The following is a 26204-nucleotide window of genomic DNA, read 5'->3' on the forward strand; positions in this document are numbered from 1 at the left end:
GTGACCGACCAATTTTTCCTGGAATCAAGGTTAAACAGAGCAGGTGCAGGAAATCCTACTAGCTTTTCAGTTTTTTTAGTTGTTCTCCAATTTTTCTTGTAAAATGTTATCTTATAAGACAGGTTACTCAAATTAGACCAATCAGAAACAAAGTCATGTTTTATCATGGAAACAATATCAAGTTTCTCTATGGAGAGCTGAACATCAAGAGGGTGAGGTTCTACACCATGCATAGCTAGCAAACGAGAGGCGATGAGACCTCCACAAATTCCTCCTTTATCACGGTTAGTAGCAAGTCTAAAGGCTATCAAAGCACCCAAATTATAAGTCCTATCACATTGCAATGCAGCATCTAGGAAAGCCAAATCCTGGATAGATAACTTATTTGCATTCCTTCTAGCAAGAACGCACTTTGTGATGAAGTGAGCAAAGTAGCGAATAGCTGGGAGTTGAATGCTACAAATTTTACCACTCTCATCCGAGAAACTTCCCCCTTGACAGATCATCTCGTAAAGTTTCAAGAGTTCCGATAGCAGCACCCTGATCTTCTCACGCGATCCCCACTGTGGCACCTTAATAGCTGCACAAAAATCATCAAAGGGCAAGTTGACAGTTTTATTGTAAATTTTATATTGAACCATGGGGTTAGGTTGGGACCAATGGAATTCAAAATCCTGCACCACTGACATGGTTAGTTTTGCATATTGGTAAGGCTCACCAACAACAAAACTTTCCAACCCTACATTGGAAATCAGATTTTGAACATCTTGCAAGATTCCTGCACTTCTCATAAAATCAGTGCATGGGTAATAGGAGGGGTATACTCCCTCTTCGCGGTGAACTCTCATAACTCTTTGCACCTCCCATTCTTGTTGGTTCAGTTGGTGCCTATTCCACTCCATTTTCTGAAATTTTTCAACAAACATTATAAAAGTTGATTTGGAAACATATAAATGAGGGAAACTACTATAGGAACTTGGTTGAGTACTAAACATGCATCAAAACTAATTTTTACAACTTAGAACAAGCATGCAAGCTCACTTATCATGTTACCTACAGCAGCAAAATATTCAAGATATACTCAACCAATCAAAATTCTATTTGGATAATCGGAGGAGTCACATACCAGAGAGCAAATGTGCCAAATTTCAGACAGAAATCTGGGCTGAGCAAAGAGATCGAAGAATCCTAAGCTCTTGAGCAAAAACGCGAGTGAGAGAAAGTTGGTACGAGTTTTTCGGGAGAGAGAGTAGGATGGGAGGAAGAGATGACTTAGTGGGGCAAGGAGGGGCCCACACCACAGGGTGGCGCGCCCCCCTCCTTGGCCGCGCCGGCTCATGGGGGCAGCCCTGGGGTGCCCCACTGGTCAGCCCCAGGTACTCCCAGGTTGCTCTTCGAAAAATAAGACCAACGGTATAATTTTTGTAAATTTTTGAAAATTTCGACAAACGCACATTTCTGGGTGTTAAAATTATTATTACAGGACAGAAAAAGATTTTTCAAACCTCTAAACAACTAAGCATCTTGCAAAACAAGTAGTGCTACAGTGAGTAAAACAAGTGGAGAAAGAAAGAAATGTTGTTTAGCTCTTCTATGCATATAAAATATACTTGTTAACAAGGTTGATCAGGTCTTGCCACCAAATAATTTTTACATGTCATCAGAAGAAATAAACCTCAAATCAATCATGTTACCTTATATTGTATTGATATGGATCCAATCACAAGAGTTTGATATTCTTCTTTAGGCTCATATATTGGACAATCAATATCTCCCACTTTGATAGATCTCAAATTAGAAATTGTATTAACTCCATATACTTTATCAATTCTCTTGGGAAAATAAACAGTATGTTCCTTGTCATTGATACGTCCAATTTGCATCACTATTTTATATCATAATTTGTTGTTATTCATTGATATATTTCATATTTGAAAATGATACTTATGTTATTTCATCTATTTTGCATGTTTCATGATTATTGGAGGATCGCGCACCGGAGCCAGGATTCTGCTGGAAAAAGCACTGTCAGAATGCAATATTTCAGAAGATCAACAATTGACGGGAATTATACGAAAAATCCTATTTTTCCAGATGACGAAGGGAGCCAGAAGGGGGAGCTGAGGAGGGCCGCCATGGCCCCCCTCACAGGCCGGCGCGGGCCCTGCCCTGGCCGCGCCGCCCTGTGAGGAGGGGGCCCACAGCCCCCTCTCGCCTCCTTTTCTTCGCGTACTCCTTCGTCCCGAAAACCTAAGCCCCAGAGGATAGTCGCGAAGAGTCACAGCCGCCTCTGCGGGGCGGAGAACACCAGAGAGAAAAGAGCTCTCCGGCGAGCAGGAATCCGCCGGGGAAATTCCCTCCCGGAGGGGGAAATCGAGGCCATCGTCACCGTCATCGAGCTGGACATCATCTCCATCACCATCGTCATCATCTCCATCATCATCACCGCCATCTCCACCGCTGCACCTCGTCACCGCTGTAACAATTCGGGTTGGATCTTGATTGTTTGATAGGGGAAACTCTCCCGGTGTTGATTTCTACTTGTTATTGATGCTATTGAGTGAAACCATTGAACCAAGGTTTATGTTCAGATTGTTATTCATCGTCATATCACCTCTGATCATGTTCCATATGATGTCTCGTGAGTAGTTCGTTTAGTTCTTGAGGACATGGGTGAAGTCTAAATGTTAGTAGTGAATTATGGTTGAGTAGTATTCAATGTTATGATATTTAAGTTGTGGTGTTATTCTTCTAGTGGTGTTGTGTGAACGTCGACTACACGACACTTCACCATTTATGGGCCTAGGGGAATGCATCTTGTACTCGTTTGCCAATTGCGGGGTTGCCGGAGTGACAGAAACCTGAGCCCCCGTTGGTATATCGATGCAGGAGGGATAGCAGGATCTCAGAGTTTAAGGCTGTGGTTAGATTTATCTTAATTACTTTCTTGTAGTTGCGGATTCTTGCAAGGGGTATAATCACAAGTATGTATTAGTCCTAGGAAGGGCGGTACATTAGCATAGGTTCACCCACAAAACACTTATCAAAACAATGAAGATTAATCAGCTGTATGAAGCGAAAGCACTAGACTAAAATCCCGTGTGTCCTCAAGAACGTTTGGTCATTATAAGTAAACAAACCGGCTTGTCCTTTGTGCTAAAAGGATTGGGCCACTCGCTGCAATTGTTACTCTCGCACTTTACTTACTCATACTTTATTCATCTGTTACATCAAAACCCCCTGAATACTTGTCTGTGAGCATTTACAGTGAATCCTTCATCGAAACTGCTTGTCAACACCTTCTGCTCCTCGTTGGGATCGACATTCTTACTTATCGAAGATACTACGATACACCCCCTATACTTGTGGGTCATCAAGACTATTTTCTGGCGCCGTTGCCGGGGAGCTCTGCGCTATTGGTAAGTGGAATTGGTAAGGGAAATTTCTACTGTTTGTGCTGATTTTATTTCTGCCTGCTGCTATAACTCATTATGGAGAGATCTTCTCTTGAGTGTTTATTTGGGAAATCTACTACTACTGCAAAGGTAGTGGATGAGGCGCCAGGTGAGGAAGAAATACCATACAAAATACCTATGAAAATTATTGAACGTGTAGTGGGTAATCGTTATACAGGGGATGGAACTGTCCACCCTGGAGATCATTTACTGTTCTTACATGAATTATGCGGTTTATTCAAGTGTGCAGGTATTGCTATGGATGAAGTGAGGAAGAAACTATTCTCTGTATCGCTATGCAGTAAAGCGGCGCATTGGTATAAATTACTGGATAATGGGGATTCTCTTGAATGGAATGATATTGTGCCCCGGTTTTATTCTAAGTTCTATCCTCCAAGTGAGATTCACAAAGATCGGAATCGCATATATAATTTTTGGCCTCATGAAGGAGAGAGTATTGCCCAAGCGTGGGGGAGATTGAAGTCTTTAATGCTCAAATGCCCCATTCATGAGCTTCCTGGTAATGTTATTATTGATAATTTCTATGCAAGACTTTCTTTTCAAGACAAGACCTTGCTGGATACTTCTTGTTCTGGATCCTTTACACGCAACAAGGAAGAGTTTAAAAGGGACCTTCTTAATCGGATCCAAGAAAATACTGAAGGATGGGAGAACGACAAGGATAGAGAATCAGGTATAAATTATGATTATAAATGCATTGAAGCTTTTATGGATACTGATAAATTTCGTAATATGAGTGCTACTTATGGTCTTGATTCTCAAGTTGCTGCAAATCTTTATAAAGCTTTTGCTTCTCATTATGAATTGCCTAAGAAGAACTTTGATAAGTATCATGAACCGTATAAGGATAAAATTGATTCATCTATAAATAAATGTGTTGTAGTTGAAACTGTTGATCATGTTATTCCTGAAGCTATATTGAAAAAACTCCTTTCCCTGCTAAAATGAAGGAGTATTTTGTTATAAATAGTGCGGTTCATAAAAGTGAAAAGAAACCTATAGAACCTGAAGAACAAATAAAAGTTGAACCTGCTATTGCAATAATTAAAGATCTTGTGACTGAAAATGTGGAGGATGGTCATATTATTTTCTGTGAAGATGCCTCTAATATTGTTTCGCATCCTAATAAGTCTAGGAAAGCTAGTGTTCCTATGCTCTCTGTTAGAATTGGTGATCATTGTTATTATGGTTTATGTGACATTGGTGCAAGTATTAGTGCTATTCCTTATGAGCTTTACACTGAGATTATGCACGAAATTGGTTCTTGTGAACTTGAAGATATTAATGTGGTTATTCGGCTAGCTAATAGAGAAACTATCTCTCCAATTGGTATTGTTCGAGATGTGGAAGTTCTATGTGGTAAGATTAAATATCCTGCTGACTTTTTGGTACTTGGTTCTGCTGCTAGTAAGTATTGTCCTATCATTTTTGGTAGACCTTTTCTAAATACTTGTGGAGCTATTATAGATTGTAAGAAAGAGAAAATTTTGACTAAATTTGCTGGTGAATCTTATGAGTTTAACTTCTCTAAATTTACCAAAACTCCTTATAAAATTGATTCGCCTTATAGTGATTTTAAAGTTGAACAGTGTGCATCTATTGCTCTTGCTCCTAGTAATCCTTTGCAGCAACATTTGGAGAATAGTGAGAGTGAAGTCTTTAGGGAAGAAAGAAATGAGCTTGATGAAATTTTCCTTCGTCAACCTATTCTTAAACATGATTTACCGGTAGAAGATCTAGGTACAACACCACCACCAAAGGATGATCCTGTCTTTGATTTAAAACCATTGCCTGATAATCTTAAATATGCTCATATTGATGATAAGAAAATATATCATGTTGTTATTAGTTCTAAGCTTTCAGAGTTTGAAGAAGAAAGGTTATTGGAAATACTGAAGAAACACCGAGGTGCTATTGGCTACACTCTTGATGACTTGAAGGGGATTTCTCCCTCTATTTGCCAACACGCCATTAATATGGAAGATGATGCAAAGCCTGTTGTTGAACCTCAGCGTCGTCTAATTCCTAAGATGAAGGATGTGGTAAGAAATGAGGTATTAAGACTCCTTGAAGCTGGTATTATATATCCTATTGCTGATAGTAGATGGGTTAGTCCTGTGCATTGTGTTCCTAAGAAAGGAGGAATGACTGTTGTGCCTAATGATAATGATGAGCTCATACCTCAAAGAGTAGTTGTAGGGTATAGAATGTGCATTGATTTTCGAAAAGTTAATAAGGTTACTAAGAAAGATCATTACCCTTTGCCTTTTATTGATCAAATGTTAGAAAGGTTATCTAAAAATACTCATTTTTGTTTTCTTGATGGTTATTCTGGGTTTTCACAAATTGCTATTAAAACTAAAGATCAAGAGAAAACCACTTTCACTTGTCCCTATGGAACTTATGCTTATAGACGTATGCCTTTTGGTTTATGTAATGCTCCTGCTACTTTTCAAAGATGCATGTCTGCTATTTTTCATGGCTTTTGTGAGAGTATTGTAGAGGTATTCATGGATGATTTTTCAGTCTATGGGAATTCTTTTGATAGTTGCTTGCGGAACCTTGATAAAGTTTTGCAGAGATGCAAAGAAACTAACCTTGTTCTTAATTGGGAGAAATGCCACTTTATGGTTAATGAAGGGATTGTATTGGGACATAAAATTTCCGAGAGAGGTATTGAAGTTGATATAGCTAAAGTTGAAGCGATTGAGAAGATGCCCTATCCAAGGGATGTTAAAGGTATTCGTAGTGTTCTTGGTCATGATGGGTTTTATAGGAGATTTATTAAAGACTTCTCTAAGATTTCAAAGCCTCTTACTAATCTTCTTCAAAAAGATGTACCTTTTGTTTTTGATGATGATTGTAAGGAAGCTTTTGAAGCTCTAAAGAAAGCCTTAACAACTGCCCCTATAGTTGAACCTCCTGATTGGAACTTACCATTTGAAATTATGTGTGATGCTAGTGATTTTGTCTACATTGTTCTTGGACAGCGAGTAGATAAAAAACTGAATGTTATTCATTATGCTAGTAAAACTCTTGATGCTGCTCAAAGAAATTATGCTACTACTGAAAAAGAATTGTTAGCTGTAGTCTTTGCTTGTGATAAGTTTAGATCTTATATCGTTGATTCAAAAGTTACTATTCATCACGATCATCTTTGCAATTAGATACCTTATGACAAAGAAAGATGCTAAGTCGAGGCTTATTAGATGGGTACTTCTTTTGCAAGAATTTGATTTACATATTGTAGATAGGAAAGGTGCTGATAATCCTGTCGCTGATAATTTGTCTAGATTGGAAAATATTGCTTATGATCCTGTTCCTGTTAATGATAGTTTTCCAAATGAACAATTGGCTGTAATAAAGGTGAGTTCGCGAGACAGCCCTTGGTACGCTGATTATGCTAACTTTATTGTATCCAAGTACTTGCCTCCAACCTTTTCAGCTCAGCAAAGGAGGAAATTCTTTTATGACTTGAAGCATTATTTTTGGGATGACCCACACTTATATAAAGAAGGAGTGGATGGTATTATGCGAAGATGTGTTCCTGAGTATGAACAACAAGAGATATTGAGTAAATGTCATGGTAGTGCTTATGGAGGACATCACGCCGGAGATAGAACTGCACAAAAGGTCCTACAATCAGGTTTTTATTGGCCAACTCTCTTCAAAGATGCAAGAAAGTTTATTTTATCCTGTGATGAATGTCAAAGGGTTGGTAATATCTCTAGACGCAATGAAATGCTATGAATTATACTCTTGTTATTGAACCATTCGAATGTTGGGGATTTGACTTCATGGGTCCTTTCCCTTCTTCAGAAGGTAACACTCATATACTTGTTGCTGTTGATTATGTTACTAAATGGGTGGAAGCCATACCTACAAAAAGTGCTGATGGTGAGACCTCTTTAAGAATGCTTTTAGACATTATTTTTCCTAGATTTGGAGTTCCTAGATATACTATGACAGATGGAGGTTCTCATTTTATTCATGGTGGTTTTAGAAAAACTCTTGCTAAATATGGTATTAATCATAGAATTGCTTCCGCTTATCATCCTCAAACTAGTGGGCAAGTAGAACTATCAAATAAAGAAATTAAATCTATCTTGCAAAAGACTGTTAATAAAACTAGAAAGAATTGGGCTAGTAAATTGAAGGAAGCACTATGGGCTTATAGAACTGCTTATAAAAACCCCATGGGAATGTCACCTTATAAAATGGTTTATGGAAAAGCTTGTCATTTACCTTTAGAATTAGAGCACAAAGCTTATTGGGCTGTTAGAGAACTAAATAAAGATCCTAAACTAGCCGGTAATAAGAGGTTGCTGCAATTAAGTTCTTTGGATGAATGGAGAAGTGAAGCTTATGAAAATGCTAAACTCTTTAAAGAGAAAGTTAAGAAATGGCATGATAGAAGGATTATCAAAAGAGAATTTAATATTGGGGATAAAGTCCTATTGTATCGGTCTCGTCTCAGATTCTTTGCAGGGAAATTACTCTCGAAATGGGAAGGACCATATGTTGTTGAGAAGGTGTATCGTTCAGGAGCAATTAAAATTAGTTCTCTCCAAGGCAATGCCACGCAAGTGGTGAATGGACAAAGACTCAAGCATTATATCTCAGGAGATTCTTATAATGTAGATGTTGATGTTATTCGAGTGGAAACACCGGAGGCTTTCATAAAAGGTCAAATTGACAGTCCGCCAGAATCCAACTTTGAATAGGTAACAGTTCTGGTAAGAAAAAGTCCGCGATTTACTTTCTGAACAATGTTTTTGCTGTTTTTGGAAAATATGAAAAATTACGAGATCGAAACGGAGTGGAGGAGACGCACGAGGGCGTGCCCCCATAGGCCGGCGCGGGCCCCAGCCTGGCCGCGCCGCCCTATGAGGACACCGCCTCGTTGTCCCCCTCCGACTCTGGTTTGACCTGGTACTTTCCGTTTGTCGTAAAAATTCCTGCTATATAATCCCCCGGACCCCTGGAGGTCCGTATATCGTTTTCTCGACGTGTTTTGTTTCGAGTTGTTTCTACCAGGATTTGCTTCGGATCTAGAGGTATAATGTCTTCGTCAGAAACTCCGAAGGACAGCTCCTGCAAGGACTTTGACAACTTGTACATGAACGAGCTGAGGATGCATCCCAAGGAGTTGCTGCTCATTGGTGGGGAGCTTCAGATCAAAGATGTCCAGGGTCCTGAAGGAGAAGGAAGCTTGGAAGACAGGATGAAAAAGCTAGAACAAGAGGTCTTCAACTACAAGAAGATGGCTGAGCGTGAGGTGGATATCTTCCACAAGATTGTGTCTGAACTCATTGCTGAACACAAGAAGGAAACTGCAAAGCTATGGGGCGACATCCTCTCACTTCACGACACCACCAACAAACTCCAAGCTCAACTCTATGACGTTCAGAATCAGAACTGTGAGTATGAAAACAGGTTTAAACACATAAGCCATGCTGCTAGTTTCAGGATTCCCGAGACCAAGATGTCGTTTGTCGATGGAGAGCCTCTTCCTTGGAAGTCTAATGATGGGAATTCATCACCACCATCGCCAAAGGAGTAATTCATCATTGGTATTGGCATCCCCTTGGTTTGTTCCAAGCTTGGGGGAGTGCCGCGGTATCACATCATCACTACCTTTTACTTTTTACTATCAAGTAGTGTCATATCATGAGTAGGGAAGTTATCATATAAGATGGGTTGCAGTGTGGAAGTATCTCTCCTTTAGTTTGTCTATGTATCCCTTGGGGTGAGTTATCGTTATGAAATATTAATGAGAAGTCTTATCATTTACATATTGCACACCTTATTTTAGTTTGCAATTTCTATTATATGATTGATCTTGATTTTAGTATTGGTACCACTTTGGGAGCATTGAGTAAATATATTTGGTTTTGGCAAACTTAGCATTGGTCAATAGCAACAACACCTTGAGGTTTAAGTAGAAAAGAGAAATATGTATAGTTGTTTCATTGTCTTCCTTTCTTGTTAGCTCATAGCTTATTATTCTGAAGTTAAAATTGTTTGTGCTTACAAGAAAGATGCATGATTGTTTCTATCACATGTATATTCGTTTGTTTCCCTCAACTTTTGTGCTTGCTAATTAACCTTGCTAGCCAAAGACCTGTACTGAGAGGGAATGCTTCTCGTGCATCCAAACCTCAACCCAAACCTATGCCATTTGTGTCCACCATATCTACCTACTACATGGTATTTCTCCGCCATTCCAAAGTAAATTGCTTGAGTGCTACCTTTAAAACTTCTATCCTTTACCTCTGCAATATATAGCTCATGGGACAAATAGTTTAAAAACTATCGTGGTGAAGAATATGTACTTATGTGTCTTATTTCTTAGTAAGTTGCTTGTTGAGCGGTAACCATGTTTTCTGGGGACGCCACCAACTCTTTTACCTTTGTTGAATATCATGTGAGTTGCTATGCATGTTCGTCTTGTCTGAAGTAAGGGCGGTTTTCACAATCAAATGGTTTGAGTATGCATACTGTTAGAGAAGAACATTGGGCCGCTAACTAAAGCCATGATTCATGGTGGAAGTTTCAGTATCGACAGCTAATCCTCAATCTCTTATGAGAATAATAATTGTTGTTGAATGCTTATGCATTAAAGAGGAGTCCATTATCTGTTGTCTATGTTGTCCCGGTATGGATGTCTAAGTTGAGAATAATCAAAAGCGAGAAATCCAATGCGAGCTTTCTCCTTAGACCTTTGTACAGGCAGCATAGAGGTACCCCTTTGTGACACTTGGTTGAAACATATGCTATGCAATGATAATCTGTGTTAATCCAAGCTAATTAGGACAAGGTGCGAGCACTATTAGTATACTATGCATGAGGCTTGCAACTTATAAGATGTCTTATACATAACACATATGCTTTATTACTACCGTTGACAAAATTGTTTCTTGTTTTCAAAATGAAAAGCTCTAGCAAAAAAATAGTAATCCATACTTCCCTCTGCGAAGGGTCTGTCTCTTACTTTATGTTGAGTCAGTAAACCTATTCCCCTCCATCTTAAGCAAGCATTTGAGTTGTTGTGATCAAACCATTATATTGTGATTTACTTCATCATGTCTTTTACTCTTCCTTGTTTAGTACAAGTTTTATCTGAATGAATATAGCTTTGAAAGTTATCAATGATTACTATGATTGAGTATGCAAGTTTACCATAAGCTTTAATATGAAAGCGCTGCTCCATAGATAAGTATAATACATTAACTTGTTCTACGACCAAGAACAAAGTTTGCCATCACCAACTATGATTTCTTATGCACCTTTATTTGTGATTACCTTATACTTGTTTCAAGTTGAGTTATATGAGGAAGTTGTTCACTAGAATGTCTTGTGTGAATGAATATGGTGCTTCTTGTCCGTATTTGATTTATCGACTCTTCACTCCATAAACATGTGGTCCTGTTTACCGAGTTCAGTTTCGCTTGGGGACAAGCGAAGTCTAAGCTTGGGGGGAGTTGATACGTCCAATTTGCATCACTATTTTATATCATAATTTGCTGTTATTCATTGATATATTTCATATTTGGAAATGATACTTATGTTATTTCATCTATTTTGCATGTTTCATGATTATTGGAGGATCGCGCACCGGAGCCAGGATTCTGCTGGAAAAAGCACCGTCAGAATGCAATATTTCGGAAGATCAACAATTGACGGGAATTATACGAAAAATCCTATTTTTCCAGATGACGAAGGGAGCCAGAAGGGGGAGCTGAGGAGGGCCGCCATGGGCCCCCCTCACAGGCCGGCGCGGGCCCTGCCCTGGCCGCGCCGCCCTGTGAGGAGGGGGCCCACAGCCCCCTCTCGCCTCCTTTTCTTCGCGTACTCCTTCGTCCCGAAAACCTAAGCCCCAGAGGATAGTCGCGAAGAGTCACAGCCGCCTCTGCGGGGCGGAGAACACCAGAGAGAAAAGAGCTCTCCGGCGGGCAGGAATCCGCCGGGGAAATTCCCTCCCGGAGGGGGAAATCGAGGCCATCGTCACCGTCATCGAGCTGGACATCATCTCCACCTTCGTCATCATCTCCATCATCATCACCGCCATCTCCACCGCTGCACCTCGTCACCGCTGTAACAATTCGGGTTGGATCTTGATTGTTTGATAGGGGAAACTCTCCCGGTGTTGATTTCTACTTGTTATTGATGCTATTGAGTGAAACCATTGAACCAAGGTTTATGTTCAGATTGTTATTCATCATCATATCACCTCTGATCATGTTCCATATGATGTCTCGTGAGTAGTTCGTTTAGTTCTTGAGGACATGGGTGAAGTCTAAATGTTAGTAGTGAATTATGGTTGAGTAGTATTCAATGTTATGATATTTAAGTTGTGGTGTTATTCTTCTAGTGGTGTCGTGTGAACGTCGACTACACGGCACTTCACCATTTATGGGCCTAGGGGAATGCATCTTGTACTCGTTTGCCAATTGCGGGGTTGCCGGAGTGACAGAAACCTGAGCCCCCGTTGGTATACCGATGCAGGAGGGATAGTAGGATCTCAGAGTTTAAGGCTGTGGTTAGATTTATCTTAATTACTTTCTTGTAGTTGCGGATGCTTGCAAGGGGTATAATCACAAGTATGTATTAGTCCTAGGAAGGGCGGTACATTAGCATAGGTTCACCCACACAACACTTATCAAAACAATGAAGATTAATCAGCTGTATGAAGCGAAAGCACTAGACTAAAATCCCGTGTGTCCTCAAGAACGTTTGGTCATTATAAGTAAACAAACCGGCTTGTCCTTTGTGCTAAAAGGATTGGGCCACTCGCTGCAATTGTTACTCTCGCACTACTTACTCGTACTTTATTCATCTGTTACATCAAAACCCCCTGAATACTTGTCTGTGAGTATTTACAGTGAATCCTTCATCGAAACTGCTTGTCAACACCTTCTGCTCCTCGTTGGGATCGACATTCTTACTTATCGAAGAAACTACGATACACCCCCTATACTTGTGGGTCATCAGTCATCAACATTGAAAGTAACTTTTCCTTTATTGCAATCAATAACAGCCCCTGCAGTATTAAGAAAAGGTCTTCCAAGAATAATAGACATATTATCATCTTCAGGCATTTCCAACACAACAAAATCAGTTAATATTAAGCAGTTTTGAGTAACTTGAATAGGAACATCCTCACATACACCAACAGGAACAGCAGTGGATTTATCAGCCATTTGCAAAGATATATCAGTTGGTATCAATTTATCTAAATCAAGTCTCTTGTAAAGAGAAAAAGGCATAACACTAACTCCTGCTCCCAAATCACATAGAGCAGTTCTAACATAATTATTCCTAATGGAACAAGGAATAGTCGGTATACCTGGGTTGCCCAGCTTCTTTGGAACTTTGCCATTGAAAGAGTAATTAGCAAGCATAGTGGAAATCTCCTCATTAGGAATTTTCCTTTTGTTAGAGACAATATCTTTCATATACTTTGAATAAGGATGCAATTTAATAGCATCAGTCATAGGGATTTGCAAAAACAAAGGTTTCATCCAATCAGAAAATTTATTATAGTGTTCTTCTTCCTTTGATTTTAGTTTCTTAGCAGGAAAAGGCATTTGCTTTTGAACCCAAGGTTCTCTTTCATTACCATGTTTCTTAGCAATGAAATATTCTTTAGTGTACTTTTTGTTTTTAGCATGCTTTTCAGGTTCATCATCAACCTCTTCTTTATCAGAAGCATCATTCTTATCATTACCTTTATCATGTTCATTACCACTTTCAGTTTCAGCATCAGAAATACAAATACTATTAGGATCATTAACAGGCTCAGAGGATTCTACAACAGTTTTATGTTTCTTCTTCTTTTTCTTAGAAGGAGCACTAATTTCAGTTCGTTGAGAATCTTGTTCAACTCTTTTGGGATGCCCCTCAGGATATAGAGGATCCTGAGTAGAAACACCACCTCTAGTTGTTACTTCATAAGCATGTTTTTCTTTAGAACTATTTTTCAACAAGTCATTTTGCACTTTAGTGAGTTGATCAATTTGAGTTTGAACCATATGAAAATGTTTAACAAGCATCTTAACATCATTGGAGGTTCTCTCCACAATATCATGCAATTCACTAATAGCTTGAGAATTTCTCATTAAATGATTCTCTACTCTCATATTAAAGTTATCTTGCTTAACAATATAATTATCAAACTCATCTAAACATTGATCAGGGGGTTTTGAATACGGAATATCTTCCCTACTAAAGCGTTGAAGAGAATGTACCTCAATCATGGATGAAGGGGGAGTTATCTTACATAAATCTTCTATGGGAGGTAAATTCTTTACATCTTCAGATTTAATATCTTTCTCCTTAAGAGATTTCTTGGCTTCCCTCATATCTTCATCATTTAATTTAATCATACCCCTCTTCTTCAATATTGGTGTTGAAGTTGGTTCAGGTGTAGTCCAATCATCATGATTCCGGCCTATTTTAGCCAATAATTCTTCCGCTTCATCTGGAGTTCTTTTCCTGAAAACACAACTAGCACAACTATCCAGGTATGCCCTAGACTCAATGGTTAGTCTACTATAAAATATATCAAGTAGGTCATGCTTTTCCAAATCATGTCCAGGCCGAGCTCTGATAAGAGAGCAAAATCTTTCCCAAGCTTCAGGCAATTTCTCTCCATCTTCCTGATCAAAACTATAAATTTTCTGCAAAGCAATATGTTGAGAACTAGCAGGAAAGTATTTCCGAAAGAAAACATCAAGCAAACCTTCTGGACTATCAATAGAATCAGGAGGCAAACTATTATACCAAATTTTAGCATCATCCTTTAATGAGAAAGGAAAAATTTTAGCAACAAAATAAGTACTCTTCTTAATATCATCAGAAAACAAGCTACTCAAAGTAGAAAGCTCATTCATGCGCTATACAACACTTTCTTTTTCAGTACCACAAAAAGGTGTTTTCTCAACAATAGATATATGAGATAAATCAAGAGAAAAATCATAATCCTTATCCTTAATGTTTATAGGAGATGTGGCAAATTTAGGATCAGGAGACGGTTTATATCTAACAGCACGTTGTGCAATAAGCTTTTTAAGGTTACTTGTACCAGTAGTAGCATTGCATTTATCAATAAAATCATCATCAAGTTCCACATAATCTTCATCAAGATCATCACTAGAGTATTCAACAGACTCAGGTGAATTAACAGGTGTAACTGTATTTTCATTAGGAATTTCAGTATTTTCAATTTGTCTAGACCTAGCAATTGTAGCATCTAGAAAAGGACCTAATGAACCATTATCATCAAGCACAGTAGAAGCATCATCAAAATTATCAGAGGAATTTTCAGTTTCAGCAGAAGTACCAACACGTGAAGCTTGTGGTGGTGAAACAAGTTGACTTATCACAGATGGTGAATCAAGAGCAGCAGAGGTACTCAGAGTTGTACCTTTTCTTGAAGTGGATGGTAATATGGCGACTTTAGTATCGCGAGGTTTACCCATGATGGAGAATTTGCAGCGAACAATATCAATCCAGGTGAACTTGCAAATAAAGCTATGATCCCCGGCAACGGTGCCAGAAAATAGTCTTGATGACCCACAAGTATAGGGGATCGCAACAGTCTTCGAGGGAAGTAAAACCCAATTTATTGATTCGACACAAGGGGAGCCAAAGAATTTTTGTAAGCCTTAACAGCGGAGTTGTCAATTCAGCTGCACCTGGAAACAGACTTGCTCGCAAGAGTTTATCAGTAGCAACAGTTTTATAGCAGTAGCAGTAGTGAAATATGAGCAGCAATGTAACAAAGACAGCAGTAGTGATTATAGTAAATAGCAGGATTAAAATACTGTAGGCACAGGGATGGATGAACGGGCGCTGCATGGATAAGAGAACTCATGTAACAATCAAGGTAGGGCATTTGTAGATAGTAATAAAACAGTATCCAAGTACTAAACAATTATAGGCATGTGTTCCATATATAGTCGTACGTGCTCGCAATGAGAAACTTGCACAACATCTTTTGTCCTACCAGCCGGTGGCAGCCGGGCCTCTAGGGAATCTACTGGAAATTAAGGTACTCCTTTTAATAGAGCACCGGAGCAAAGCATTAACACTCCATGAAAACATGTGATCCTCATATCACCGCCTTCCCCTCCGGTTGTCCCAATTTCTGTCACTTTGGGACCTCGGGTTCCGGACAGCAATATGTGTATACAACTTCCAGGTAAGATCATAAAGCAATGAATATCATCATGAACTGATAACATGTTCAGATCTGAGATCATGGCACTCGGGCCCTAGTGACAAGCATTAAGCATAACAAGTTGCAACAATATCATAAAAGTACCAACTACGGATACTAGGCACTATGCCCTAACAATCTTATGCTATTACATGACCAATCTCATCCAATCCTGTAACACCCCAAATTTCAAAATAAAGAGAAAATGAATTTCCTTTTTACAAAAATGAGAACCAACAAAAACTTTTCTTAAATAGAGTGCTATGCTTAGTGCTCATACATATTACTTGTGCTTTTGCCCTGATGAGTGTTAGTATGCTTATGGGATAAACCCTAAAACCCTAAAGTGATCAAGTGAAGATCACAAACCAAATAAAATTAAAAGGAGAAAGAAATCAAATAAGAAAAACCCTAAACCCTAACCTTTTCAAAAATCATTTGGATCTATTTTGAGAAACCTAAAATAAAGGAAAAGCCATATGTGGGCCTATAGCCTTAATATGTAAATCTTGAACCCTACCTTTTCTTATTTTGCTAAATGGTGGTGAACCATTGCAAAACTTATTAAACCCTAAACCACATCCCTCTTGTCATCAATCTTTGAGGAATAAAATAAAAAGGAAAAATCTTAGTTAAGAAGAGGCATATATGCCTATGGCTATTTTGTAAAACTTTACCCTAGGCCTTTCTAATTTATTTAGAGGTTTGGAAAATCTTCTTAACCCTTATCTAGAACTTCTCCAACCCAGTCCAAAGTGAAACAAAAGATGGTAAAAAGAAAGTAATAGTGCCATAAAGGCCTATAAGAGCAAAATATAAAAGTTGTGAAATTGAGGATCTTGACCCTAAGACTTGAAATTGAATGGTTGGATCACTCCTATATACCATTTCAACACTCAACAACATCAATTAGGTCAAGCCTAGACAAATTAAAAATCAAAGGCCACCTATGCATAGAGGCATATGTGACACCTAGCCATTCTCACCAATTCTTGTCCTATGCACTTCTACCCAAACCAATTGGTGTGAAACCATCTCTGAACCTAATCTAACCCTTAAGTGACCCTCAACCTTGCTCAAGTGAAGCAAGGGGAGCACCTTACAAGAATAAGAAAAATTGACCTGTCACCTCTCATGCATTATGGCCAATTTTACAAATCTTTGAGCAAGACCTTTTGAAATGGTTTCAATGGTTTGGAACTGTTTCTAAATTAATAAGAATCACCTTAGAGTCAAGAAAAGTCAACCCAATTGGAGAGAAATCAAATAGTGAGATAATTCCATTTTCACTCACATACACATAGGGCCAATTTATCAAACCTTGACCTAGGCACCAACCTTGTCTCAAAATGGTTGGAACCTTTCACCTAACTCAATCTAACACCAAATAAACCTCACTCTTGTAAAAAGGGAAGCAAAGAGGAGTAAAAGAATAAAAGCTAGAAAATCACAAAACCCTCACATATGGTGTATGCCATTTCTACAAATCTTGACCCTAGACCATTTTGGGCTTCACCATTAGTTGTAATATGATACTACACACTTATTACAACTATTGGAATCCAAGAAACACAATTCACATGTTTTTCAAACTCAATTGGGGATCACATGTGATAATGGTCAAATCTGCCATTTATATTCTGGTCACTACTTTGAGCCCCTCTATTTCAAGTTTTTCAAACTAAACTTTCCCAACTCTTTGCCTGTCATCCAAGAGCACATCAAGGTGAACACTTTTTGTAAAGAGCACCATGCCAAAATCATCCTTGATCAATATCTATGCTCATGCAAAGTTACAATCTTTAATTAAGTGGAACAATCTCCCACTTAGTGAACTTTGCCATATTTTGATTTTCTAAATTCCACCACCACCTCTCCTTGCCTCTGGTCATTTAGAACCAAACCAAACACACCCTTTTCAAATTGGCCAACTTTTTGAATTAAATCAAAATTGGACAAAATTTGTGAAATCCAAATAGGGAACTATATCAACACTATTTGAAATAGTGTTTGCCTAACCCTACCCTGCCCCAAACCTCTCCACCTGGTTCCCTTGACCTTTCTCACCCTAGCCAACCCCCATAAACCCTAAGGGGACAAGAAAACATAGTGTGTGCATGGCCATGCCGGCCATGTCACACATGGACATACCTCTCTCCCCTCCTTCCCTCACCAGCCGTGCCCACCATGTCCTCTGGCTCCACCTCACTCCCCTGCAACCCCCTGTGCCCGCCATTGCCGGAGAGGAAGCGCACACGCGTCAGGCAACGCGCGCCCAGAGTGGCCCAGGCCATGCCGATCACGTCGTGGACACGCCCCAGCGCGCGCCACGGCCACCTGCCGCCCCGACGACCTGCGCAGCCCCTGGCCCCCCTCTCTGCACCTTGAGCATCACCGTCGGCGCGCCAACCCGCCTGACACGGTCCCGTGTCCCCGCGCCGCCTGTCGCCGTCGACATCATCGCCATTATCCCGCGCCCGTGCCGCCAGAGCTCGACGTCGCGCGTGCCAACCAGACCGTCCCCCACCTAGCTAGCAAGCGCCCTAGCACCGCCTCGACCTCACCTAGCGACCGCCTACCTCGCCGACCCGATTCCCTCGCCGGAGCCGCCGCGATGCTGTCACCCTCGCCGCACCTCTCACGGCCAACTCACCCCTATAAAAGGACAGCTCCCCCTCCTCCATTTCTCACACCGCTCAACTCCACTCCTCTCCCTGATCTTCCTCGACCCCTTCTCCTCGTTGATTAGCCATCGGAACCGCCCAATCGAACGCCGGAGCCCGCGGCGGACCTGAGATCGCCGCCGTCGATTCAGGCCACCATTCGAGCCGCAGTCTGCGCCATCTGCTTCCTCGTCCTCAACAACGCCGCCCTGCATCAGCGCCACCGCTCGCCGACGTCCCAGCTCGCCGCCGACCCTCGACCTCCGCCGTGCCAGCGCCTCCCTCTCATCGTCGACGACGACGACGCCCAGCCGCACGATCTCCTTCTAATCCAACGGCCCGCACCATCCCGTACCGATTCGGTGAGTAAGGCTCACTGACCTGTGGACCTCCCCCTGTCAGCTAGCCCGCTGCGCGCTGGACGCACTGATGGGCCGGCCCAACTCTGCCCCCTGGCATTTTCAAATCCTTGGGCCCGTTTATTTTCCCGCCGGCCCATTTTTCAAATCTGGGTAAATGAATTTAGTATAAATTTAAATACTGAACCTGTTTTAGAAATTGAATATTTTCAAATCTACTGAACCAAAATTTATGAATTTTATACCGTTGGAAAGCTAGTGAAATTATCTATCAAATGCCACTGGGCCCATCTCAAATTTATTTGTAGAATTAATGTAGCAAAATAAACAAGACAGGGACTTTTCTGCCTGAGAATAATTCTTAAAAATCCACCAAAATAGATATTGAGCCAATTCCAACTCCAATAGCTCACATTTGACTTACACTAATTGTTTATGCAAGAAAATGGTGTGGTCACTTTACATGATCATGCCCTAGTTTAAGTAGTGTATAATATGGCTAGTTTAACTAGTTGATATTGTCCAAAACTATTAAGTAATTCATATGAAGTCTTATGCTTCATTTAAATCTTGTCTCAAATGAATTCATGTGATGTTTGGACCCCTGGCCAAACTCACTTATATGAATTTCTTAGAGATTTAAACCATATGTAGTGTTATTAAATGGTATGAGGTACTCCACCTCATTTAAATCAATTTCTCAAAATGATGAAAATGAATGGTTGACTTGAGTCAACATGATTTCAGGTATGGTGGTTTGAGAAATTAAATCTTAGGAAGACTTCAATAAGAGAAAAGTATTTCTCAAACACTAGATGGAAACTATCTTTTACATATGTAAGGAGAGGAAATTATTTCCCTCAAGCAACCCAACCAATGCACCCCAATTGTAGTATTTGTGTGAATAGAATAATTGGTGTACATACAAGTAATGTTAGAATAGCCAATGAATTGTTGAGGATGTGAAATCACCTCAATGGTAGTTGTTAACCTAGTTGCAACTATGTGTTAAATCATATGAGAGGTTTTCCTCTCATTTAAATCTTGGTCTCAAGTATTTCAACATGAGGTATGGACCATGGTCTATATAAACCTCATATTGAGTTATTTGGTGACATTAAACCACTACTATGTTAGTATTAAATTGTATGAGGTATGGAACCTCATTTAAATCATTTTCTTAAATGATGAGTATGAAGAGGTTGACTTTGGTCAACCTAGGTCATATATTATTCATAAGAGAAATTAAATCTTAATAAGATCATGAGAGGAAATTATTTCTCTAAGTATTTGAAAGTAACACCTAAGTTAGTATGAGAGGAAATTATTTTTCTTAAATAAGAGGAACACATCCACCCACTTAATAGTAGTGTGTGATGCTAGTTAAGTTGTGTAAAGCTTGTGTGTGTTTGGTTTAGTATGTAAATTTGGTATGATGATTGTATACCCCGTATTCGTATTTTAGACGCTAGTACCAAGGAGTATCCAGAAGAGGAGGACTTCTACCAAGAGGGAGGAGAAGAGAACTTGGACCGTCACTTCAACCAAGGCAAGCTAAAATACTATGCAAGCCGATGCCCATGCAAGTTATAATGTTGCAAGCTAATATTCTTGCAAAGTGCAAAGCCCCTTTGGGGCAAGGCACTATGATTCTTATCCTTTCTTATACGAACCCATCCCAAGTTTTTACTTTACAAGTTTACTGGTTTTCCTAAATGAGTTATTTTTATAGTTAACTTTGGTCAAAGTAAAGAAGTTACTAGATTAGTCAAGTTAGCAATCTATTACCAATGCAAGCTAGACCTATGCAAGTTGACCCCAATGCAAGATAATAATCTTGCAACTTGCAAAGCTCACTATGAGCAAGGCATACCTTATTTACTTTATGTTTAAGATCCTATTTCCCAGTTTTACTTTACAAGCTTTATTTACTTTTGTTTTATCAAAGTGCTTTTTGATTCATGATTCACTTGGTTAGTATTGGATTAGTACAAGAGTATCAAAGTTAGCCTAGAAGCAAAGCAAAATACTTAGCACCCCTCATACATAGATGCTAGTGCTAATTTGAAAGGGACTACTCCATTTGCGGAACTTGGGAATTGAAATGACTTTGAAAACCTTGGAATGAAGAGTCATTCTATTGAGAGATTTTGAAGGTGAATAGGACTGGTGAAGGAATTGGTGAATTTTACAAAAACACTGATGGTTTGGTTCGGATGCGATACCATTTCCAATTTTACATGTACCCCCACAATACCTGAATCTGGGTAGGGCTTAACTGGAAGTTTGTGTGTCTTAGTATGGGTTCCCTCTAAACAAGCGTCATCGGGGTTATGCCGAAAGCTGCCTCTACCACAATAGAAACGATATGATATGACGCGAAATGAGGTGAATGTCCGGCCCAAGCCTGTGCGGTTCAGTGCCGACTGTCTGTCTTCACCGGGAGGCCAAGCTCATGGGGAGAGGTGCCTATACTAGGGTATGTAAATGAAAGGTTATGATTGATAGTTTGCGTCTGCGTACGATAAATCAGGGGCCGATTACCCCTGACGAGCTATTGCAATTGTTGTGGCACAAGTGTACAACCTCTGCAGAGTTAAACCTATTCGAATAGCCGCGTCCTCGGTTATGGACAGTTGGAAAGGCCATACTGTTCCGTCATCAGAACTTTTCGAAAACTATGAATGGTGAAGGGTGACTTATGATTTTGAACTTGAAAGGAGACCTTGACTTGGAATCACAACAGAGTTGTGGGAATGACACTAATGTTCCCACCTGAGGTAGTTAGCACATGAAGAGGTGTTTACAAAAATGTTTGTGAAATAAAATTAGCTTTACGCAAAATAGACTAGAGCTTAGCACCCCTTACTAGAATTGTTAGCCCTTACATTAGTATTAGTTTGCGAGTACTTTAAAGTACTCACGGTTGTGTCCCTGGCTATTCAAATGGCCAGATTATGAAGCAGAACAGCCGAATGAAGAGGACGACCATCAGGACGCCCACGACAACTAGGGAATCTTCTGACGTCAGACGTTGGCCTGTGGACTAGAGAGTCCCTTCTATTTACGCTTCCGCTATGAAACTATGAACTTTGTGTATGTTGATCAATAGATCGACTATTGGTGTAATATGGATCATGTGATCTCTATTTGTAAGACGACTATGATATGTAATGAATGATGACTATGATATTCAACTGTTATGTCTCGCAACAACAATATTCCTGGGATTGCGATGTACGGCATAACAGGCATCTGGACTTAAAAATCCGGGTGTTGACAAGTTGGTATCAGAGCCATTGTTTGACCTTAGGAGACCCTAGTTAGAATGGACGTCCGAAAAACTTAGTTTCAAAAACCAATGAAGTGCATATTTGTGAAAACTTGTTCTTAACCTTATCCTTGAGATCCTTTTTCAAAAAGATGAGAAATCTATACTCTACTTTCTTTGCAAGCCTACATAAAATTTTGCACACCTGACTACTTCTCTAATTTACTCCTCCTCTTTGTTCACAGATGACGTACCAATGGGAATCCTATCAGCTTGGTTCCGGAGGCGACCAAAGGTTCGAAAAGGAGTTGAAGCAACTCGTGGAGTATCTAGGACACCCGTATCCCGAGTTCTTCGGAATACCACTCAAAGCTCAGTCAGGAGAACCACCTCAGTGGGACGTTTCTACTGATCTACGAAGGAAGCTTGATGCCCCGGTATGGGAAACCATCTGGTTTTCTGTAACGGGAAACACTTGGAAGGAAGGACTAGTCAAAGCTATGCAAGAAGCAATTTCCCGTCTGTGTGGACAAAATGAGGACAAGATCAAGAACACTCGTTTCATCTACTACCCAAGACATGACTCCATGGGAAGACCGATGACCATGCCCCCACCACAACCAAAGATGAACCCCTATGAAGCACCTCAGGACTTCAGGCAGTACAAAACCCGCAGGGATTTGGACAACGCCCTCGCCTCTCGCCAAGCACCTCACCCGTGAAGAAGAAGAATCCACCCGGAAGAGTAGTATCACTCCAGCACTTGAGTAGGTGTGAGTTGTATCAGGATCCCCCTGTATCGTAGAGCGAATGAATGGTTCTTCAAACCAACGGTGTGTTAGATTTGTAATGTGTGATGTTAGGTATGAATGAAAAAGTGTTGCTGGTTTTTACCCCCTCAACACTACCCAAGTTCTCAAGTTTTGAACTTTTGAACTTGAACTCAAACAAACCATAGAAATTTCCCTCTTATCTTATGATCTACCCATTGTTCAGATGGCCCCTCCTACCCGCAACAACTCCCGTGCCCAGGCCAACCAGGTGCACATTGAGCACGCCAAGATGACTGACACCATCAACATCCTTGCAATGGAGCGCAAGGCACTTCGCCATCAGCACGCCAAGAAGGACTACCTCATTGCTCGCCTCCGCGTGAAGATAGCATCACTGGAGCAGCTCATCCCAATACCCCACCATGCTCCCAGAGGCAAGTCCAATGTGACTTGCTATGAATGTGGTGTTACTGGTCATTACTCTAACAAGTGCCCGGTGAAAGCCGCCAACAATGCCCCAAGGACTGGAAGCAATGCTGTACCCATTGCCCAAAAGGACAAGTCAACGGTAACCTGCTATGAATGTCGAACTGTGGGTCATTACTCCAATGAATGCCCCAAGAAGCTTGCCAAGCTTGCCGCCAACCTCGCACACTGCACAAGAGCAGCAGCGCCGTATCGCAACTAGAAGAAAGTTTGCTCCAAACTACCCGAACAACCGCAACGGTCGCTACTACAACATGACGGCCACCGAAGCGCAAGAAGCACCTCAGAATATGCCAAGTATGTTCCCTGCTACATCATATCGCCCAATCTCTCTTAGGAACCTAACTTTTCTTAAAATCTCGGGACGAGATTTGTTTAAGGGGGAAGGGTTTGTAACACCCCAAATTTCAAAATAAAGAGAAAATGAATTTCCTTTTTACAAAAATGAGAACCAACAAAAACTTTTCTTAAATAGAGTGCTATGCTTAGTGCTCATACATATTACTTGTGCTTTTGCCCTGATGAGTGTTAGTATGCTTATGGGATAAACCCTAAAACCCTAAAGTGATCAAGTGAAGATCACAAACCAAATAAAATTAAAAGGAGAAAGAAATCAAATAAGAAAAACCCTAAACCCTAACCTTTTCAAAAATCATTTGGATCTATTTTGAGAAACCTAAAATAAAGGAAAAGCCATATGTGGGCCTGATACGTCCAAAACGTATCTACTTTCCCGAACACTTTTGCTATTGTTTTGCCTCTATTTTGTGTATTTTGGATGCAACTAACACGGACTAACGCTGTTTTCAGCAGAACTGCTCTGGTGTCTCGTTTTTGTGCAGAAATCCAACTTTCGGGAAAATCCTCGGAATTTATGCAGAAGGCCCTATTTTCCCAGAATAATGACGGAGCCAGAAGGACAATTGAGGTGGAGGCCCGAGGGCCCCACACCATAGGGCGGCGCAGCCCAGGGGGGGCCCGCGCGGCCCTGTGGTGTGGCCCCCTCGGTCGGCCTCCGACGCCCTCCTTCGGACTACTTATCGGCCTCGACCTAAAAACGCACGGGGGAGAAGTGGAAGTCGCCAGAAACCCTCCAGAAAGCCGCCACATCGTGAAACTCCGTCGCGGGAGCCAGAAGTCTCCGTTCTAGCACTCCGCCGGGACGGGGAATTGGAGGAGATCATCGCCGCCATCACCGCCAACGCCTCTACATCAACCAGCCATGTTTCCCCCATCCATGTGTGAGTAATTCCCCCGCTGTAGGCTGAAGGGGATGGTAGGGATTGGATGAGATTGGTCATGTAATAGCATAAGATTGTTAGGGCATAGTGCCTAGTGTTCGTAATTGGTACTTTGATGATATTGTTGCAACTTGTTATGCTTAATGCTTGTCACTAGGGCCCGAGTGCCATGATCTCAGATCTGAACATGTTATTGTTTCATCATGATATTCATTGTTTATGGTCTTACCTATAAGTTGTATACACATGTCGCTGTCCGGAACCGATGGCCCCGAAGTGACAGAAATCGGGACAACCGGAGGGAATGGTAGCGATGTGAGGATCACATGTGTTCACGGAGTGTTAATGCTTTGCTCCGGTACTCTATTAAAAGGAGTACCTTAATATCCAGTAGTTTCCCTTGAGGCCCGGCTGCCACCGGCTGGTAGGACAAAAGATGTTGTGCAAGTTTCTCATTGCGAGCACGCACGACTATATATGGAACACATGCCTATTGATTGCTTTGTACTTGGACACCGTTTTATTATTATCTGCAAATGCTCTGCTATGATTGTTACATGAGTTTCTCTCATCCATGCAACGCCCGTTCATCCGTCCCCGTGCCTACAGTATTTTAATCCTGCTGTTTACTAAAATCACTACTGCTGTCTCGTTACTCTGTCTTTGTTATTTCACTACTCGCTACTGCTATAAAACTGTTACTATCGATAAACTCTTGCGAGCAAGTCTGTTTCAGGTGCAGCTGAATTGACAACTCCGTTGTTAAGGCTTCCAAGTGTTCTTTGTCTCCCCTTGTGTCGAATCAATAAATTGGGTTTTACTTCCCTCGAAGACTGTTGCGATCCCCTATACTTGTGGGTCATCAAGACTATTTTCTGGCGCCGTTGCCGGGGAGCATAGCTTTATTTGGAAGTTCACTTGGATTAATATTGTTCGCTGAAAATTCTCCATCATGGGTAAACCTCGCGATACTAAGATCGCCATATTACCATCCACTACAAGAAAAGGTACAATTCTGAATACCTCTGCTGCTCTTGATTCACCATCTGTGATTGATAAACTTGTTTCACCGCCACATGCTTCGCATGCGGGTACATCTGCTGAATCTGAACACTCTCATAATATTGATAATGTTTCTGCTGTGCTTGATGATAGTGGTTCATTGGGATCCTTTCTAGATGCTACAATTGCTAGGTCTAGACAAATTGAAAATACTGAAACTCCTAATGCTACTACACCTGTTAGTTCACCTGAACTTGATTATTTTAGTGATGATCCTGATGAAGATTATGTGGAGCTTAATGATGATTTTATTGAAAAATGCAATGCTACTACTGATGCAAGAAAAATTAAAAAGTTGCTTGCAGAACATGCTGTTAGATATAAACTGTCTCCTTATCCTAAGTTTGCCACATCTCCTATAAACATTAGGGATAAAGATTATGATTTTTCTCTTGATCTATCTCATATAGCTATTGTTGAGAAAACACCCTTTTGTGGTACTGAAAAAGAAAGTGCTGTTGAACACATGACTGAGTTATCTACTCTAAGTAGCTTGTTTTCTGATGATGTAAAGATGCGTACTTACTTTGTTGCTAAAATCTTTCCATTCTCATTGAAGGATGACGCTAAAACTTGGTATAATAATTTGCCACCTAATTCTATTAAAAGTCCGAAAGAATTGCTTGATGTTTTCTTCCGCAAATACTTTC

This window comes from Lolium perenne, chromosome 4 (assembly GCF_019359855.2).
Source record: "Lolium perenne isolate Kyuss_39 chromosome 4, Kyuss_2.0, whole genome shotgun sequence".
NCBI lineage: Eukaryota > Viridiplantae > Streptophyta > Magnoliopsida > Poales > Poaceae > Lolium > Lolium perenne.